Source organism: Hyperolius riggenbachi, chromosome 11, assembly GCF_040937935.1.
Source record: "Hyperolius riggenbachi isolate aHypRig1 chromosome 11, aHypRig1.pri, whole genome shotgun sequence".
NCBI classification, from domain to species: domain Eukaryota; kingdom Metazoa; phylum Chordata; class Amphibia; order Anura; family Hyperoliidae; genus Hyperolius; species Hyperolius riggenbachi.
In genome coordinates, this window is record NC_090656.1 from 176592421 (window position 1) to 176610891 (window position 18471).

At 47.3% G+C, this 18471-nt stretch overlaps 1 protein-coding gene across 3 annotated transcripts in view; it reads left to right on the plus strand.

Annotated features, from left to right (window-relative positions):
- The first annotated feature begins 477 nt into the window (after positions 1–477).
- The window catches only part of ZDHHC1 (zinc finger DHHC-type containing 1), a 49935-nt gene continuing 31941 nt past the window's right edge, over positions 478–18471 (plus strand). For 2 of the 3 annotated variants that reach the window (XM_068261204.1, XM_068261206.1), the window contains exon 1: positions 478–626. The gene's annotated coding sequence lies outside the window, so the exon portion shown is untranslated. Of the gene's footprint in view, positions 730–18471 lie in introns of all 3 variants that reach the window. The other variant, XM_068261205.1, reaches the window with a different exon arrangement.

An 18471-nucleotide genomic window follows, 5' to 3' on the forward strand; every position in this document is an offset into this window, starting at 1 on the left:
TGCAGCAAAACATGGGGTTGAGTCCACCCAGACAGAAGCCCATGCCCTTTGCTATATTATAACCCTAAATTGTCCAGTTTCTGCCACCATAGCCACATTTTACATTGCAATCTATGGCAGCGCCCACATACATTTCCAGGCTCGCCTCTATATGCCCAAATTGCCCAGCTTCATAAACACTGGGTAGCACAAGCACAAGGTAGAAAGCACGGGCAAAAACCATAATGCTGGCCAGCACAAGAAATATAGCTGTCCACGTTTTATAATATAGGCCTATAACGTGCTCTTGCACAGACAGCAACACGGGAGTTTCCTGCGGCTGATACTGATTTGCAGCATAGCTTTCCTTCCATTAGGAAGCTGAGAAGCAGCACAGAACCTTCAGCAAATAAACGCGGCCAGGTCCCAATGGACATGGCTGCGGAGAGATCCCATGACTCCGCCCACGCATGCAGCTGGTCACATGGTCATGACGTCATCAGACTGAGGTCCTAGGCCACCTGGATCCGCTCAGCCAATGTTAGTGTAAACAGATCGGATTGTCAGTGGTGTGAGATCGGAGGGGAGCCCATAGCAATGTATGGAGCGGTGTGTTCCTGCGGTGTGCTGAGCTCTCTGTGCCCCGTGTGAGTATTCCATAGACAGCTCATCCTATGCTGTGCCTGCCTCGGATCCTGACTTCTGGGTGCACTCTTCTTATATGCAGTGCACAGCTCATCTGCATTTCTTGTAAGTGCATAGAGATGTATGGATTCCGATCTGTTGTGTCATTTGTTGTCAACTTCTTTCATTTTATTGTTAAATTACTCTTTATATTATTATTTATATGTATGAAATGTCAGCATAGCCAAGAAGTGATTAAATGTGAAGTATCCAATAGGAATTAAAGGGTATAAAAGTTTTTCTGAATCGGGGCACACATTAGGGTATCGGATTGTGCAGGCTAGTTAATTTAGGTTGATATTTTTAATATCAGTATTAAAGTGTACCCGAGAGGAAGCGCGGGTACAAATTGAGATACATACCTGAAGAGAGGGAAACCTCAGGATCCAATTGAGGCTTCCCTAGGTGCTCTGATATCCTCCGTTGCTGAGCATGGCCACCTGGAAGATTAGCGACAATGCCTTGTCGCTAATCATATCGCAGCAGTGGGAGCCTACCCAGGAGCACTAAGATGGAACTGTGGGTTCCGTGCTACTGCGCATGTGCGGCCGTTCTCGTAACGGAGGAGGAGCATGGCCCGACGCTCAGCAACAGGGGACACCGTCCACCAAGGAAGCCTCAATAGGATCCTGAGGCTTCCCTCTCTTTTGGTTAATATCTTATTTTGAACACAAGCTTTGGCTCGGGATCGCTTTAAGGTGCCCATTAATTGTACAATTTTTCTTTCAGATTCAATCTTTCAATGCACATCAATGCAATTTAAATGATCGATGTGGAAGGCAATTATCAATTGTTCCCATTAACGGAATGATTGAAGAAGGTTTTACATTCTGACTCGATCATAAAATCCAACTTTCGGATATTTTCAATATTTTTCCTTTTCCAATTGACCAAAGAATCGTTTCACATCAATTTGCACAACACACGACGCAGTTTTCCATAAAATTCAATCATAGAAAATTGCATCAAAAGATTGAATCTGAAGGGAAAATTGTACTGTTAATGGGTACCTGTAGAAATAGGGTATTTTATAGTCACAATCAGGGTCGGACTGGGACACTAAGGGCCCACCAAGGAAGTTTCAGCCTGGAGCCTGCCCCCTCTCCTCCTCCCCCCCCCCCCTAATCCCTTCTCCTCCTCCCCCACCCCCCCTATCCCTTCTCCTCCTCCCCCACCCCACCCCCCCTATCCCTTCTCCTTCTCCCCCAGCCCCCCCCCCCCCCTATCCCTTCTCCTCCTCCCCTTTCCCCTTCCCCTTCCCCTCCATTTTGGGCTCACATACACATGTACTCTAGAAATTGTGCATGATTTTATGGTAGGGAATAGATTGTTAGCACTTCTGAGGACAGTCTCCAATAGGGATATGTTCACAAGCAAAAATAAATGAGTGTCACCATGCACTGGAACATGGGCGTGGTCATGATGAGTCATGGGCAGACTTGGGGGGGGGGGGGGGGGGGAAATACACAAAATAAGTAACGGTATTATTCACAGAGATTAGGTCTGACCAGATACATTTTAGATAAAATAATCAAGTAGTTACATGCCTCATGATAATTCATCAAGTAGTCAAATGGCAGCAGATTTTCCCACAAAATGCAATTAGATTGGCAGCAGATACCCCCACAAAATGCAATTAGATTGGCGGCAGATACCCCCCCACAAACTGCAATTAGATTGGCGGCAGATACCCCCCCCCCACAAACTGCAATTAGATTGGCGGCAGATACCCCCCCCCCCCCCCACAAAATGCAATTAGATTGGCGGCAGATACCCCCCCCACAAAATGCAATTAGATTGGCGGCAGATACCCCCCCACAAAATGCAATTAGATTGGTGGCAGATACCCCCCCACAAACTGCAATTAGATTGGCGGCAGATACCCCCCCACAAACTGCAATTAGATTGGCGGCAGATACCCCCCCACAAAATGCAATTAGATTGGCGGCAGATACCCCCCCCCCCACAAAATGCAATTAGATTGGCGGCAGATACCCCCCCACAAAATGCAATTAGATTGGCGGCAGATACCCCCCCACAAAATGCAATTAGATTGGCGGCAGATACTCCCCACAAAATGCAATTAGATTGGTGGCAGAAACCCCCCACAAAATGCAATTAGATTGGCGGCAGATACCCCCCCACAAAATGCAATTAGATTGGCGGCAGATACCCTCACAAAGGCAGGTCCCCAGTTAGTGGGGGCCCCAGAGCTGCGAAGGAGGGGGGCACAGCGCAGGAAGGGGGGCAATTGTGCATAGAGCAGCGGGGAGGGGGGAAGCTCCCCCCCCCCCCCTCCCTCACCTAGGGCCCCCTCTGCGCTCCCCCCCTCCAACATTGCAGCCAGCCAGCGGCATCGAGCGGGGAATAGCTTACCGGCATCAGAGTTATAGTGCTGCGTGCCACTGGGCTAGGCTGGTCTCCGTCTCCTGCACTGACCAGTCACGCTCTCGCAGTACTTCCTGCGAGAGCGTGATTGGTCAGTGCAGGAGACGGAGACCAGCCCAGCGGCATGCAGCGCTAACGCTCTGATGCCGGGCGGTAAGCTATTCCCCGCTCGCTGCCGCTGGCTGCAATTTTGGGGGAGCGGAGAAGGGCCCTAGGTGAGGGAGGGAGGGAAGCTTCCCCCCTCCTCGCTGCTCTGTGCACAATTTCCCCCCTTCCTGCGATGTGCCCCCCTCATTCACAGCTCTGGGCCCCCCAGGGCCCACCGATGGAACCATCGGCAGTTCGGTGGGTCAGTCCGAACCTGGTCACTATGATAAGGATTAAGTGACATGGTCAGCTTTACAATACATGTACACACAAACAGTGCCTATGTACCTTGACTAGGATGCTAAAGTGTGCCTCCTCCAGCACCCAAGACTGGTGCCTCTTTCGCTTCTGCCCAGCACTGCTATGCATTTGACTGTATACAGTCACTTAGTGTCTTTCACCCTAAATGACAACTTCACCAGAGAAAGAAGTGGGGCAAGAATTGAGGCGCACATTTAAAAGCCCCTTATAATAATTTGAGTGTAAGATATTGCCAATAGATGTTACCAATATTCTACTATCACCTGTTATTGATAGTAATGTTACGGATATCCTATTAACTGCCTATCTTTACACTAATCTACCTTCCATGTATGCCTAAGGCCTTGATCACAGTGGTGTGGTGTTACGGCTGCTATGGCGCTTTAATGCATCACCTCAATGCATGCGACGTTCACAGTGCAGAATAGGGGGTTGAAGTACAGTATTGCATTGCATTTAGTGCATTACCATTACACACACACTAACAGGTACAGTGAGCATTCTTTTTGACTGAATGTTTCACTGTATGCGACGCAACATGGCGTAACTTGCAGTATTACTTTTTTGTTCTGTTGAGTTCCTTTTATACAGGGAAACACAACGCAGTGTCCCACTGTGACGCTAGCCTAACAGTAATCTACCTCCCATCTATACCTAACACTAATCTAACCCCTACCTATGCCTAACAGGCGTACATATTGTTAAGGCGCAGGGTGAGCTGAATGACAGCTCTCCCTGCTGCCGCAAAAATCCCCGGGGCGTTAAATACTGTTTTCCCTCTCAGTTGTCGCAACTCGGAGAGGGCCCCAAATTACCGCTATGGTCCATAGCAGCATTCCATTGCTGCTATGGGGCGCCCAGTCTCGGCGAGATACGCCCGCCTAACAGTAATACTGTCGCTATCCATTGCCACTACCAGCATTCATAGCTGCTACAACAGCGATCTCCAACACCCGCCACTAACCACTGCTGCTGCCCGAAGTTCAGCCACATAGTAGCAGATCTCTGTCCCCCTGCTGTTAATCACCACTAGTGGCACCCGAATTAACGGCCGCAGCTGGTAAATATAAAAATTGACATTAGCGATTATGTCGGCGTCCAATTTTTGGGTCGTACCCAGTGGGAGATGTTGATCAATATTATTCAATCGTTGCTTGCTTACACACACTCACTAAATGGGCTGCCATGGCCTGGATGGCCCCTGCCCCCCGACCTATGCACTGGTGGTCAATCCACTTGACAGATCAGCTCGGTCAAGTGCAGGTCAGGGGCACCGTTTTCTTAATCGCACTGCCCGCTCCATTGTGAGCCATGATGTCGGCTCGCCTTCCCCTTGTGTGTGTGTGTGTGTGTGTGTGTATATATATATATATATATATATATGTGTATATATGTGTGTATATATATATATATATATATATATATATATATATATATATATATATATATATATATATATATATATATATATATATATATATATATATATATATATATATATATATATATATATATATATATATATATATATATATATTGCATCTCTACAGCCTCGATCCCGAAATTCCCAGAGAGATCAAGTCACATTCCCTGCCCGGTAACAGTCCACATACGCATAAAAGACTTTAGTGACTTTATACTCTGTGAAAGATGTTAGGAGATTTCAGCACTACTTAAATGCATAATGATAACATGTCTACAGATATGCTATAGATGCACCTAATAAACTTTTTAAAGGGAGGTATAGCAGCTGGATGAGTGGCACATAGGCGTGTGACCTCACCATGTTTTTTTCCAAACAAAAGCCTTCAGTGCAATATTATCTACAGCAGTGCTATTATATGTTGATTGCTGCAGTTTTTCTTCAACCCACAAGCTGGCTATACACCACATCATACAATAGATATCAGTAGTATGATGGAACTTATCTTAAAGCCCTTTTCCTCTATGTATGAACACGCATGCAAGCCAGGCAAGGAAACGCTGCCTATTCAGACACCAGCATGCCGTCCTGATTGCGGGTTTTTCGTAGCACCCATCAGAATCCCTATAGCTGTGCATGTGCACACATGCAGCGTTAAGACATTCGTATTAAGACAGTTATTTTAGGATATGTTCACAGTGGGCGTTGCGTTTTGTTCCCTGTGAAAGCAGGAACAGAAATGAAGACACACCACATGCTATGTGCGCATTGCGTTGCATATGGCCAATGAAAAGTATGCTTAGCAGTCGCTATTAACATTTGTGTTTCGCGGCATTGCATTGCATACAGTTCATTGGAATGGAGAAAGCCATTAGATCACATGCACTGTCCGCACTGTGAACGTCGCATTGGTTTTGCATTGTGGTGTGACATAACGGCTGTATTGTAGCGCAGAAAGTCGCAACGCAAAGCAAAACCTATGCGATGCACCACTGTGAACGTAGCCTCACAGATTGTTTCCTGTCTGCTTCTCTCCTGATTTGGTCTGTGGAGGAGTCTGAAAGTTTGCTGGGGACTGCTGGAGGGTGGCCTGACTGTCAGACACAAGGTTTAAAGTTCACTTGACCAAAGTAAAAACAAATGCTGATAAGCTACATACACATGTAGGATTACTATCGCCCATCAGGGATCAGGACTCGGTACCTCAGGCAATAGTTCAGGGCCAATGCTGTACAGATGTGCTGCTAGCGGGCGGGCTAGTGATGCATCTGTTGCTATGGAGAGGGTGGAGGGACAACAAGTGGCGCATGAAGAAGTTGCTTCCCGCATGTGGGGTGAGTTAGAAGAACAAGCTGGATTCACGGTAGATTTTTAGCTGATGTGGTCTTTTATCGGCAGCAACGGCTGAGCTTACCTAGTGTGTGTATGAAGCGAAGTACTTTGCCTACATGTGATCAGCAACATTGCAGTGTGCTCAGGACCTCAATAACGATTTGTCACTTCTTTCTATCTTCAAAAAATGATAATTTTATAGTAATCACGCCAGTAAGCAAAGGTAGCCATACATCTAACGATGATGGGCAAGATGGGACAAATCTCTCTCTGATCGAATCTGAATGTATAATGTGTGTCCATTTATACATTACCTGTCCTGTGCGGCAGTGCCTGTCCGCCTTCTTAATCCGCTGCTCTTCCATAGCTGTAAGTATGCCGTCGGCGGCGTGTATGGGGCTAATGGATGAGCGGCAGATTCAGAAGGTGAACGGACACCACAACACAGGACAGGTAATGTATAGATGCACACACCTTTATACATTAGGGGAACATCGTTGGGGGTTTCGTCGCATTCTTCGCTCATCTTGTTACCGCTGCGCATCCGGTTGACCACAACGACCCGACATCTTGCAGCATGTCCGACCAATATATGCGACTAATTTAGACCCCAAATTGGTCGCATGGTTGATCGGGCATGCACTTGTGGGCACTGATTTTCATCTGATTATAATAATCGAATCGGATGGTCGATCGGCCACCAAGTCACCTGATGTATGGCTACCTTTTATATAATGTAAAACAACCTCTGAGTTAATGTTTAACCACCCTGGCGTTCTATTAAATGCGCCAGGGTGGCGGCGCAGCACTATTTTATTTTATTTTTTTTTGAAACATGTAGCTAGCCTAGCGCCGGCGATCAAGCCCATCCGGAAATCCCATTCTGAACGGGATTTTCTTTAGGGCTTCCCCGTCGCCATGGCGACGATCGTGATGACGTTGTGACGTCATCGGGAGTCCCGATCCACCCCTCACCGCTGCCTGGCACTGATTGGCCAGACTGCGCACGGGGTCTCGGGGGGGGGGGGGGGGGGGGTCTATAACGCGGCGGGTAGTGGCGCATCGGTGGCAAGCGGCGGCGATCGGTGTAAACACACAGCAAGCAAAGTGCTTGCTGCGTGTTTTTTTTTTTTTTTTTAATTATCAAAATCGGCCCAGCGGCGCCCTCCGGAGGTAATGGACGAGCTGAGCTCGTCCTTCCCGCCAAGGAGGTTAAAGGACAACCGAGGTGACGTGACATGATGAGATAGACATGTGTATGTATAGTGCCAAGCACTCAAATAACTATGCTGTGTTCCTTTTTTTCTTCCTGAAAGAGTTAAACATCAGCTATGCAAGTTACAGTTTCTGGGCGGGTCAGACTGGGTCAAACCATAGCATAACCCTCATTTATAAGAAATTACAGCCATAAAACACTTTCCTGTTAGTAAATGGCTTCTGAGAGCAGGAAAGAGATAAAGAGGATCAATAAGTAATAGATTTGAGATTTAGCATACTTCAGTGAAGGTGTCATTGAGCAGAGAAAATTAAACCGTAAAAACCTAAAAACTAGATTTAAATATAAAATAAAACTGTGGGATATCTAGAAAAAAAGTCATTTTTAAGAGGAGGAGGATAGATACAAAAGTTTTTTTCTCAGCGGTTTATTTTCACCTCGGGTGTCCTTTAAAATAAAACAAACTCTGGCACTCTTATCTTACATTTTTTAACAGGTTAACCCCAGTGTGTCCACATGTGGTAATCAGGTCAGTGTGTCAATGACAAATAGCGACTTTTGTGTACTTGCAGCAGGGTGTGGGTCTCCAAGGCCACCACACTACACAATAGAGTGAATGTGTGTTTTCAGGTTTCCGCTACCTTGTCAGGTAACTTAGAGACTGTACACAGATGGAAAAAACAAAGCTTTAGTGAAGTGGAGATGGCAATTAACTAATTCAAAGCAGAAACTATACTTTTGTCTATCTACTGCTTTCATAAGCTGTTCATCATCCCGATTATTATGACATACAATATTTACTGGCTGAGGGAAGTGGAAGGATAGTTTACACATTGCCTCCTAAACTCCTAGCTGCCCAAAGATGTGAGAAGATAGGTTAGATAATTAGGTGAGCATCTCAAGTGTATATAGTGGAGCAGATGGCCGCCCACTCTCAAGGGGAATAGCTGGGTTAGAAAGCCTGCCACAGTCAGTATTGTTCCTCCTAGAAATAAACAACAACGGCTCCATTCACAATGCAATATTGCATTCAGTAAGGGCCTATTTCCACTACGCCCTGAATCTGCAGGATTTCCCTGTGTACGAGAGGGGGAGGGGGTAAGGCTGCCTATCTAGTCGCTTGCCGTTCAGATCGCACTGCGGTGCAAATCTGGATGGCATGCTGCAGCTTTATTCAGCCACATCCCTATAGCCATGCATAGCACAGTTTGTAGCTACACAGCGGAACGGGAGCCGCAGCCAAATAGGAATGCAGCTCCTGGTGGTAATGAGCCCTTCTGCAGAAAAGCGTAATGTGCCAATTCAGTAAGGCTGTTATTACATTAAAAAGTTAAATTACCGACCAGTGAGGTAAATTACAGATTTGTGCGGTAAATACCTCAATTATTGACAATTCACAAAGTTTAGCGCATTCGGTATAACCCCCAAAAATTTGGTGTATAAAACCAGCCAGCAGCTGTTAGTAACAGGCGTGCAGTAAAATTGACAAGCAAAGAAGCCAACCAATAGGAAGAGCCACCCCAACCTACTCCTCACTCTGTTGGTGCCAATATACTGCCATATGGGAAATCAGAATGTAATCAGCAGCCCGATAAGCATGGCTCAGAAGCCAAGAGGCTGGGCTGAAGTTCATCCTTCTCCTGCTCTGCCACTAGCTTCTCCTCAGTCTTTCCACCAGCAGCAATGACAGATTATTCCCCTGCAGTCCCAGGACCGACATGCTGCAGCTCAGCCATTGGTGATATGCTCTCCCTCCTGCACACTTGGATTGGGGTCAGTGATGCGCTCCCCGGTGGCTAAAAGGGGAAGAGACACGTACATCAGAGCTGTTATTGAATTGTTGCCAAACAAATGGATAATTTATTGACATTCCCGCATGCAGGAAAAAGACAGTGAGAATTACTGACCAGCCCTTTGCAAGTAAAAAGCACACTTTTATTGTGCCTCAGCTTCCACTGAAGAACCAACAATTGTTTTGGGGGGCATGCAGGGTCGCCTTGATAAAGGGGACCCTGCGTGGCCCAGAAACAATTGTTCAGGAATCAGGAATAGTTTCTTCGCCAAGCATGACTGGGTCATGCCCGGAATTGGGTTTGGCACAGTACATTCAGCTCAGAAGAGATCAATCAATAGCATAGAACAACAGGAGCAGAAGTTTACAATTACACATGTCAGTAGCAGAGGGTTACATTTGCATTACAATTGCATTTACATTGTACGTTCCATTTGCATTTACATTGTACATACTATAGCAGCAGTTAGCTCCGTCCATAACAGATCTATATATCATAGGGATGCACTGATGGGAGTATGTGGAGGGAGTTCAGAAGGCTGACAGCTGAGGTAAAGAAGGCATTACTATGCCTAGCCGTCTTTGTGGAGATGGCCCAAAGCCTCCGTCCTAGTGGCATCGGACGAAAGTAGCAGTGGCCCGGGTAAGAGGGGTCGTTAGCGATCTTCAGGGCCCTCGATCTCAGTCTTTTGTTGTGTAGGAGGGCAAGTGAAGGGAGAGATCTCCCAATGACCCTCTCCGCCACCCTGATGACCCTTTGAAGTAAGTGCCTGTCGCTGGCGGTTGCACCGGCGTACCCGACCAGGATGCAGTGTTCTCCCCAGAAATTTTTTCCAGCCGGGTGGCATGAAATAGTAGCCGAGTGGCATGAAAAAGTAGCCGGGTGGGGCGAGATGAGAGAATACAGGGCTGGTGCTTCTGTGAGCAATTATGCTTACAGAATAGGAGGTGGTGAGCTGATATAAGCCGGGTGCTCATCAAAACTAGCCGGGTGGAGTACCCGGCTAAAAGAGCCTGGGGAGAACACTGAGGATGGATGAGGAGAGGATTGACTCAACGGTAGCGGAGTAGAAATTGGTCAGAATCTCTTGGGCCATGCAAAACTTCCTCAGCTGGCCGAGGAAGTATAGTCTCTGCTGGGCTTTTCTCTGTATCGCAGTGATGTTGGGCCCCCAGGGGAGGTCACTGGAGTTTGTGGTGCCCAGGAGGCGAGCGCAGGGTACTCTTGTCACCTCTGTACTATCGATGTGAATTGGGGGTGGGGTGGAGGCGGACCTTCTGAAGTCGACAATAAGCTCGACAGTTTTTGCGGTGTTAAGCACCAGCCTGTTCTCCTTGCACCAGAGGGAGATTCTCTCCACCTGCTGACAGTACTCCTGGATATTGTCCTTGGTGACGAGTCCAATAATAGTAGTATCGTCGGCGAACTTGATGACCTTAACTGCGTCTGCCCTGGATCTGCATTTGTTTGTGTAAAGGGAGAACAGCAGTGGTGACAGGACGCACCCCTGAGGTGCACCTGTATTCGTGGTCATACTGTGTGAATTGATGTCACCCAGCCTGACGACTTGGGTCCTGTTGGTGAGAAAGTCTGTGATCCAAAGTCGTAGGCTTGGGTGCACTCCAAGTGCAGCTAGTTCTTCCTGCAGAATGCGTGGGCAGATGGTGTTGAACACCGAGCTGAAGTCCAAGAGTAGTATTCTGGCGTACGTGTCTGGTTTTGTCCAGGTGGTCATAGATAGATTCAAGGCAGATGTTTACTGCGTCATCAGTGGACCTGTTTGCCCTATACGCGAATTGATAGGGATCCAGAAGGGTTTTTCAGTGGAAGCTGAAGCACAATAAAGTGTGCTTTTACTTGCAACATTGGTGTGCTGATACCTTTCTGGACTGACGGACTATGGTAGGGATTAGAATTTGAGCACCATTGAGGGACAGTTAATGACATGACCATATACACTATGTATATACCCTGTGTAAAAGCACTGCAAAAGATTTCGGCACTACAGTATATACTGTACACACAATAATAACATTGTTAACATAGTCACTTTCTGGATTGAGGGAGTTGAGCATTCAAATAACAATGGAGCACAGCATAGGGTCTAAAGGGTCTATTTAAATGTTAATAGGTACACTTTTGAGCACCCTCATTTTACTGTTCTGATGTTGCCTCAAAACTAATCAGACTCTGAACTGATCAGAAAAAAATATTTGTAAAGCGGTTTGTAGAGCCCAAAGTATGTTGCATTGCTAATCTTGGTTCTATTTGAAGACATTTGAACTCTGTAATGCTACAGGTAGGTCTATAAATATTTGGGCACAGACAACTTTTTTTCTAATTTTGATTCTGTACATTACCACAGTGAATTTTAAATGAAACAACTCAGATGCAGTTGAAGTGGAGACTTTCAGCTTTAATTCAGTGTGGTGAACAAAATGATTGCATAGAAATGTGAGGCAGCTAAAGCAATCCCTTCATTTTATGAACTGAAACGTAATAGGACAGTTGACTCAAAGGTTATTTCATGGGCAGGCATGGGCAAGTGCATAGTGTGTCATTATCAATTAAGCAGGTATAAGGCCTGGAGTTGATTTGAGGTGTGGTACTTGCATGTGGAAGATTATGCTGTGAACATGCAATCAAAGTAGCTCTCCATGCTGGTGAAAGAAGCCATCTATAAGCTGCGAAAACAGAAAAACACTCATCCAACAAATAGCTACAACATTACAAGTGGCAAAATCATTACTTTGGTACATGCTGAGAAAGAAAGCAAGCACTGGATAACTCTGCAATGCAAAAGACCTGGATGTCCACAGAAGACAACCGTGGTTGATGATCGCATTATAATTTCAATTGTAAAGAGAAACCCCTTCACAACAGTCAACCACGTGAACAACCCTCTCCAGGGGGTAAGCATATCGATATCCAAGCCTACAATAAAGAGAAGACTGCATGGAAGTAAATACAGTGGGTGCACTGGAAGGTGCAAGCCACTTGTAGGCCTCACAAATAGAAAGGCTAGATTGGACTTGGCTAAAGAACATCTAAAAAAGCCAGCACAGTTCTGGAAAAAGACCCTTGGACAGATCAACCTCTGCCAGAATGATGGCAAGAAAAAAGTATGGAGAAGGTATAGAACAGCGCATTATCCAAAGCATACCACATCATTTGTAAAATATGGTGGAGGCAGTGTGATTGCTTGGGTGTGCATGGCTACCAGTGGCACTGAGACACTAGTGTTTATTGATGATGTGACACAGGACAGAAGTAACCAAATTAATTCTGAGTTCAGAGACATACTGTCTGCTTAATTCCAGCTAAATCCAGTCAAATTTTTTAGGCGGCGGTACATGATACAGATGGACAATGACCCAAAACATACAGCCAAAACAACCAAGGAGTTTATTAACCTCCCTGGCATTCAATTGGTGCAGACTTTTGTCCGTGGGAGGGCTATTTTTTTTTTATTTATTTATTTTTTTTTTTTTAGTTTTAAATCATGTAGCTAGCACTAGTCTAGCCACGTGTTCCCCCAACTGCCCCGGTGCTGTGTCCCGCCCCCGATTGCCGCCGGCTATATTTACAGCTCCGGGTTCCCGCGAGAGCCGTAACCTCTTCACTCAGTTTCGGCCGTCGCTATGGTGACAATCGGACATGACGTCATGCGCATTCCCGACCCTCGCCATAGCGATGCCCGGTGGTGACGGCAGCGCGGGCTCCGGGGGGTTATGTATAATGCCGGCGATCGGGGGGGGGGGGGGGGTAGGGGGGTGAAGCGGCAGCAAACCGCACAACACATGTAGCTAGCCAAGTGCTAGCTACATGATGTACCAAAAAAAAATAATTCCCAAAAAAAATCTCCCTGGGCCATGCTATCCCCTCCGGCGGTAATGGACGAGCTGAGCTCGTCCATACCGCTCAGGAGGTTAAAGCAAAGAAGTGGAACATTCTTGAATGGCCACATCAGTCACGGGATTTTAACTCAACTGAGGATGCATTTCATTTGTTGAAGACTAAAGCTCAGACAGAAAGGTCCACAAACAAACAGTGAGGGCTCGTTTCCTTTAGAGCGAATCTGCATGCGTTTCCTGCATGCAGATTCGCTGCAACAATACTAGTGGATGGCGCCGTTTCCACTGGTCAGGAATTCTGTGCGGCTCGCTCTGCAGAAAAAATCTGCACAGCAGAGCCGTCAGAATTTGCACGCCGCAAACCCGCACGCGAATCGTCGGTCATGTAACTAAATAGGAAAACCGCAAGCACTTGAGTCTTGCGGTTTTCCCGGCGTTTCCACACGCGATTTCGTTAAAAAACCCATGTCAATGCTTGCCGGCATTGACATGGTTAAAATCGCGTTGTTAAAATCGCGAACGATTCCACGTGAAAATCCGCATGAAAACTTCAATGAATCTGCAACCGTATGCGGATTCGTTGATGCGTTTTCCGCTAGCAAATCGCGCCGCACAAGTGGAAACGTACCCTGACTGAAAGCCGCTGCAGTAAAGGCCTGGCAGAGCATTAAAAAGTAGGAAACCCAGAATCTGGTGATGAGTTCAAGACTTCAGGCTGTCATTACCAGGAAAGGGTTTTCAACCTTGTATTAACCTCCCTGGCGGTCCATTAGAACTGCCAGGGGCAGCGCAGCACAATTTTATTTTATTTATTTTTTTTGTTTGTTTTGTCATGTAGCTAGCCTAGCCCCCTACCTACTCCGATCGCCTCCGGCGATCAGCGGAAGCAGGAAATCCCGTTCAGAACGGGATTTCCTGCTGGGCTTCCCCCGGTCGCCATGGCGACGGTCGTCACCGACGTCGTGACGTCATCGGGAGTCCCGATCCACCCCTCAGCGCTGCCTGGCGCTGATAGGCCAGGCTGCGCAAGGGGTCTAGGGGGGCGGCGAATCGGCGCAAAGTGGCGGCGATCGGGAAGTACACGGAGCTAGCCCCTGAACTGAAGGGATTGTGTTAAAAGAATGCTTTAGTTGCCTGACATTTTTATGCAATTGTTTTGTTCACCCCACCGAAAAGCTGAAAGTCTGCACTTCAACTGCATCTGAATTGTTTTGTTTAACCACTTGCCGACCGCCCACAGCCCATAGGCGGCGGCAAAGTGGACGCCTAAAGGACCGCAATACGCCTTCAGGCGGCGCGTCCTTTAGGCATGCCGGGGGAGCGATCGCGTCATTGATGACGCGCGCTTCCCCCGGCAACTGGCTCCGCCCACCCGCCGTAACATCCCGCCGGCCATACGGAAGCGCCGGCGGGATGTTAACCCCGCGATCGCCGCTACAAAGTGTATAATACACTTTGTAATGTATACAAAGTGTATTATACAGGCTGCCTCCTGCCCTGGTGATCCCAGTGTCCGAGGGACCACCAGGGCAGGCTGCAGCCACCCTAGTCTGCACCCAAACACACTGATCTGCCCCCCCCGCCCACTGATCGCCCACAGCACCCCTCAGACCCCCCCCTGCCCACCCCCCAGACCCCTGTTTGCACCCAATCACCCCCCTAATAACCCATCAATCACTCCCTGTCACTATCTGTCAACGCTATTTTTTTTTTATCCCCCCCCCTGCCCCCTGCCCCCTCCTGATCACCCCCCCACCCCTCAGATTCTCCCCAGACCCCCCCCCAGACCCCCCCCCCCCCTGTGTACTGTATGCATCTATCTTCCCTGATAACCTGTCAATCACCCGTCAATCACCCATCAATCACCCCCTGTCACTGCCACCCAACAATCAGCCCCTAACCTGCCCCTTGCGGGCAATCTGATCACCCACCCACACCAATAGATCGCCCGCAGATCCGACATCAGATCACCTCCCAAATCCATTGTTTACATCTATTCTCTCCTCTAAACACCCACTAATTACCCATCAATCACCCATCAATCACCCCCTATCACCACCTGTCACTGTTACCTATCAGATCAGACCCTAATCTGCCCCTTGCGGGCACCCAATCACCCGCCAACACGCTCAGATTGCCCTCTGACCCCCCCTTATCAATTCGCCAGTGCATTAATTACATCTGTTCTTCCCTGTAATAACCCACTGATCACCTGTCAATCACCTGCCAATCACCTATCACCCATCAATCACCCCCTGTCACCCCCTGTCACTGCCACCCATCAATCAGCCCCTAACCTGCCCCTTGCGGGCAATCTGATCACCCACCCACACCATTAGATCGCCCGCAAACCCGCCGTCAGATTACCTCCCAAATGTATTGTTTACATCTGTTATCTTCTCTAAACACCCACTAATTACCCATCAATCACCCATCAATCACCCCCTATCACCACCTGTCACTGTTACCTATCAGATCAGACCCTAAGCTGCCCCTTGCGGGCACCCAATCACCCGCCCACACACTCAGATTGCCCTCAGACCCCCCCCCCCCCCCTTATCAATTCACCAGTGCATTAATTACATCTGTCCTTCCCTGTAATAACCCACTGATCACCTGCCAATCACCTATCACCCATCAATCACCCCCTGTCACTGCCACCCAACAATCAGCCCCTAACCCGCCCTTGCGGGCAAACTGATCACCCACCCACACCAATAGATCGCCCGCAGATCCGACATCAGATCACCACCCAAGCGCAGTGTTTCCATCTATTCTCTCCTCTAAACACCCACTAATTACCCATCAATCACCCCCTATCACCACCTGTCACTGTTACCCATCAGATCAGACCCTAATCTGCCCCTTGCGGGCACCCAATCACCCGCCTACACGCTCAGATTGCTCTCAGACCCCCCCTTATCAATTCGCCAGGGCATTATTTACATCTGTCCTTCCCTGTAATAACCCACTGATCACCTGTCAATCACCTATCAATCACCCATCAATCACCCCCTGTCACTGCCACCCATCAATCACCCGCTGTCACTGCCACCCATCAATCAGCCCCTAACCTGCCCCTTGCGGGCAATCTGATCACCCACCCACACCAATAGATCGCCCGCAGATCCGACGTCCGATCACCTCCCAAGTGCAGTGTTCACATCTGTTCTCTACCCTAAACACCCACTAATTACCCATCAATCACCCCCTGTCACTGCTACCTATCAGATTAGACCCCTATCTGCCCCTAGGGCACTCAATCACCCGCCCACACCCTCAGAATGCCCTCAGACCCCAGCCCTGATCACCTCGCCAGTGCATTGCTTGCATCTATTCCCCCCTCTAATCACACCTTGAGACACCCATCAATCACCTCCTGTCACCCCCTAGCACACCTACCCATCAGATCAGGCCCTAATTTGCCCCGTGTGGGCTCCTGATCACTCGGCCAAACCCTCAGATCCCCCTCAGACCCCCTTCCGATCACCTCCCCAGTGCATTGATTGCATCTATTTTCCCCTCTAACCACCCCCTGAGACACCCATCAATCACCTCCTGTCACCCCCCTAGCACTCCTATCCAGATCAGGCCCAATACAACCTGTCATCTAAAAGGCCACCCTGCTTATGACCGGTTCCACAAAATTCGCCCCCTCATAGACCACCTGTCATCAAAATTTGCAGATGCTTATACCCCTGAACAGTCATTTTGAGACATTTGGTTTCCAGACTACTCACGGTTTTGGGCCCGTAAAATGCCAGGGCGGTATAGGAACCCCACAAGTGACACCATTTTAGAAAAAAAGACACCCCAAGGTATTCTGTTAGGTGTATGACGAGTTCATAGAAGATTTTATTTTTTGTCAAAAGTTAGCGGAAATTGATTTTTATTGTTTTTTTTTCACAAAGTGTCATTTTTCACTAACTTGTGACAAAAAATAAAATCTTCTATGAACTCGCCATACACCTAACGGAATACCTTGGGGTGTCTTCTTTCTAAAATGGGGTCACTTGTGGGGTTCCTATACTGCCCTGGCATTTTAGGGGCCCTAAACCGCGAGGAGTAGTCTAAAAAACAAATGCCTCAAAATGACCCGTGAATAGGACGTTGGGCCCCTTAGCGCACCTAGGCTGCAAAAAAGTGTCACACGTGTGGTACCGCCGTACTCAGGAAAAGTAGTATAATGTGTTTTGGGGTGTATTTTTACACATACCCATGCTGGGTGGGAGAAATTTCTATGTAAATGGTCAATTGTGTGTAAAACAAATCAAACAATTGTCATTTACAGAGATATTTCTCCCACTTAGCATGGGTATGTGTAAAAATACACCCCAAAACACATTATACTACTTCTCCTGAGTACGGCGGTACCACATGTGTGGCACTTTTTTACACCCTAAGTACGCTAAGGGGCCCAAAGTCCAATGAGTACCTTTAGGATTTCACAGGTCATTTTGCGACATTTGGTTTCAAGACTACTCCTCACGGTTTAGGGCCCCTAAAATGCCAGGGCAGTATAGTAACCCCACAAATGACCCCATTCTAGAAAGAAGACACCCAAAGGTATTCCGTTAGGAGTATGGTGAGTTCATAGAAGATTTTATTTTTTGTCAAAAGTTAGCGGAAAATTGATTTTTATTGTTTTTTTCACAAAGTGTCATTTTCCACTAACTTTTGACAAAAAATAAAATCTTCTATGAACTCACCATACTCCTAACGGAATACCTTGGGGTGTCTTCTTTCTAAAATGGGGTCATTTGTGGGGTTCCTATACTGAACTGGCATTTTAGGGGCCCTAAACCGTGAGGAGTAGTCTGGAAATCAAATTCCGCAAAATGACCTGTGAAATCCTAAAGGTACTCATTGGACTTTGGGCCCTTTAGCGCAGTTAGGGTGCAAAAAAGTGCCACACATGTGGTATTGCCATACTCGGGAGAAGTAGTACAATGTGTTTTGGGGTGTATTTTTACACATACCCATGCTGGGTGGGAGAAATACCTCTATAAATGACAATCTTTTGATTTTTTTACACACAATTGTCCATTTACAGAGTTATTTCTCCCACCCAGCATGGGTATGTGTAAAAATACACCCCAAAACACATTGTACTACTTCTCCCGAGTACGGCGATACCACATGTGTGGCACTTTTTTGCACCCTAACTGCGCTAAAGGGCCCAAAGTCCAATGAGTACCTTTAGGATTTCACAGGTCATTTTGCGGAATTTGATTTCCAGACTACTCCTCACGGTTTAGGGCCCCTAAAATGCCAGGGCAGTATAGGAACCCCACAAATGACCCCATTTTAGAAAGAAGACACCCCAAGGTATTCCATTAGTAGTATGGTGAGTTTATAGAAGATTTTATTTTTTGTCACAAGTTAGTGGAAAAT